The 3,179-nt window shown below is 48.3% G+C and overlaps 1 protein-coding gene across 1 annotated transcript in view; it reads left to right on the top strand.

Annotated features, from left to right (window-relative positions):
• Positions 1–109: 109 nt before the first annotated feature.
• Positions 110–3,179, top strand: part of RNF38 (ring finger protein 38) — a 145,089-nt gene continuing 142,019 nt past the window's right edge. The window contains exon 1 of the mRNA XM_011939411.1: positions 110–176. The gene's annotated coding sequence lies outside the window, so the exon portion shown is untranslated. The remainder of the gene's footprint in view (positions 177–3,179) is intronic.

Here is a 3,179-nt window from a genome sequence, read left to right as displayed (position 1 = left end):
AGGCGGGGAGGGGCGTGGGTCGGTCCCGCGGGTGGGGGCCGGAGGCGTGTGGTCCAGCCACCCGGCCTCGCCAATGGGGAGGAGCGTTGTCCGGGTCAGCTTTGTCCGGCCCCGGAGCCCCTGCGAGCCCTGCGCCTCAGCCGCGCCGAGCGTCTCACAAAGCGTTTTCCCACCCGGTGGGTAGCTTCCTCCCCCAGGGTGTGCAGGGCAAGACCTCTCTAGGTCTCTGCTCGGCGGAGGAGGAAACCGAGGCTTAGAGGGGGAAGTGACTTGCCCAAGGTCACATAGCCAGTGAGAGCCGTGTCTTGGCTGGGACCCAGGGCCACCCTGGGCCGGCGCGGGCCCCGAGCAGAGGGGGCTGGGAGGAGGCCGATCTCCCGGCCCCCGGGAGCCGAGGGAGATTGATCTGGGTGGTGGGGGTCAGGCCCTGGACCCTGGCACACACACCCAGCCCTTTTTGGGCAGGCTTGGGAGTAACAATCTCTTGCAGGGTGGGACAGAAGAGCAGGGGGCCGACTTGGGAGCTTGGTGGTGCACTGGGGAGCCGCCGCGGGAGAGACTTCTGTGCGGGGAATGCTCTCGGGGAGAGGGCTTTCTTGAGTGAGTGGGGCAGAGCTTCGGAAACTTCTTATCGTGGGGACCGTTTGGTCTCTGCCAGGCCACCTTCCTCACTACTGCACGGACGAAACCAATTCAGCTGGAATCACTGGGAGGGAGGCCTGCCCGCTTTTGTGGAGGCGCCCGTAAGGTGTCTTTTTTCAGTAAATGGCCCGAATTTCGTTCATGTCGAAACCAGAAATGCATACATGGCCCTGGTAAAGACATTTACGGCACAGAAGGCCATGTGAGTTTTTTCCAGGTGGTTTGGACCTACCACACTTGGAGAACTCCCAGAGAAAGAACAGCTATCCCAGGCGTGAAGGGGGAAGGAAGCTGGGAGGATTGGGACCGAGTCACCCGCCTGCCTGGCATGTAATACATGGGATTTCCGTTTTTATTTGGGGTGGATGATGAGGTGGGTTGTTTTGACTGCGGATGTCTCTTGGAAAGGGAAGGGGAAAGGACTTGCAGTTCTAGAGGCAAGGGAGAGGGCAGCGTGTTACAGGCAGGGAAGAGGGTCCCATGGAGCTAGAAAATAGAATGGGGAAAAAGGAGAGGGTATTCAGTCATTGTGGGGGAAGGGAGATGAAAGGGTTGCTGAAGGGCGGGGGACGGTGTCTAGGCTGGAGAAAAAGGTTGGGATGTTTCAAAGAAGGTGCCAAACGTGATGAGTTTGAAAGGAGTCTGTTGGAGGTGGATGGTAGCTTACAAGGTTGAGTATGAATTGGTCTGCAGTCACTTCTTTTCTTTGAGTAAGGACAGGTATACTTGATAGAAACGTTCTAGCTTGAGCACCCCCCTTCTTCCCCCTCATCCTCGCTCCTGTTCTAAGGATGCAGACCCCCAGTGCCTGGAGTATTGTCTTGGAAGTAAGGCTTGACAAAAGAGGGAAGGGAAAGACTAATTAGCAAATGCATTAATTAAAGCCCTTTGTCCAAGATGATTCCTTGTTTAAGTCAGCTGTTTTCTTGCTGCCCTCTTTCACCTTAGCTTTCCTGCTGTGGTGGCTGTTGGCAGGGTGCTTTGGAAAGGACTGCCCCAATTCAGGCAAGATGGGTTAGATTTTCCTAAAAAACTCTAAGAAACACGTATTTGGCAATATATACTTAAAAGCAAGAAAATGTACTTGAGAGACTTATAATCAGGGAAATGCAAATTGAAACAACAGTGAGATGCCATTTGACACCGATCAGGTTGGTAAAAATGTAATGCTATGATAAACCGAGTATTATTAAGGCTGTGGATAAATAAACTTTTATATACTGTAGTGGAAATATAAATGGATCTAACCACCTTAGAGAGTAGTAGTATTTAGTGTTTAGTGTGAAGGTGGGCAGACATATTCAGTTACCTAAAATGTCCATTTCTGGGTATATATCCTAAGAGATCCTTGCACACTTGTCCAAGAAAATAAGTATGAAAAAAATACAAGAATGCGCATTCCAGCTTAAATATCCACCAACAGAATAATACATACATTTTTATTTATTTATTTATTTATTTTTTGAGACAGAGTCTCGCTCTGTCACCCAGGCTGGAGTGCAGTTGCGCGATCTCAGCTCACTGCAAGCTCCACCTCCTGGGTTCACACCATTCTCCTGCCTCAGCCTCCCAAGTAGCTGGGACTACAGGTGCCTGCCACCATGCCTGGCTAATTTTTTTTTTTGTAATTTTAGTAGAGACGGGCTTTCACCGTTTTACCCGGGATGGTCTTGATTTCCTGACCTCGTGATCTGCCCGCCTCGGCCTCCCGAAGTGTTGGGATTACAGGCGTGAGCCACCGCACCCGGCCAATACATTTTTAGATAGACCCATACAATTGAATATTACAGCACTGTGAAAAATAAACTAGCCACATGCATTAAAATAGGTGAATCTCAAAAACATAATATGGAGCGGGGAAGCAAGTCAGAAGAATTCTTACAGAATCTTTTCACTTGTGTAAAATCTGAAAACATGCAAAATAATATTGTTTGTAGCTATGCCCATATGTGGTGATAGTATTAAAATACGCATATTAAGAGTAATGATTGTCTTTGGGAAGAGAAGATGAGGAATGCGATTACACGAGTACACAAAAGGGCTTTATTTATACCTTTAATGTTCTATTACTTTAAAAAAAAATCTGAATCAGGTAATTGTAAATTAAGATTTGATAATGTTGGGTGTAGGGTACAGAAATATTTAGTATATTCTAAATATTTTTCAGATGTTTGAAATATTTCCACACAAAAAATGTTGTTTATAGAACACTGTTTTTGTCTCTATGTAATAATGGACCTCTCCCTTCAGGCTCCAGCCCAGCGCAGCCTGTTATACATGCAGGCTGGTGATCCGTTTTCGCCCCTTTCTGACCTGCTAAACCTAATTTTGCAATGGATGACTTTTATTTTGGAACTGCCGATAGTTGTGGTAGATTTCTCATTATTTCTAAACTTTCTAGTGAACCTGTGTCAGCAGTTTGAGCTTTGTTGAAATAGATGTGCTCGGCCGGGCGCGGTGGCTCAAGCCTGTAATCCCAGCACTTTGGGAGGCCGAGACGGGCGGATCACGAGGTTAGGAGATCGAGACCATCCTGG

This window comes from Colobus angolensis, unplaced genomic scaffold (assembly GCF_000951035.1).
Source record: "Colobus angolensis palliatus isolate OR3802 unplaced genomic scaffold, Cang.pa_1.0 Scaffold181, whole genome shotgun sequence".
Lineage (NCBI taxonomy): Eukaryota > Metazoa > Chordata > Mammalia > Primates > Cercopithecidae > Colobus > Colobus angolensis.
This window is presented reverse-complemented; position numbering and strand designations above follow the sequence as displayed.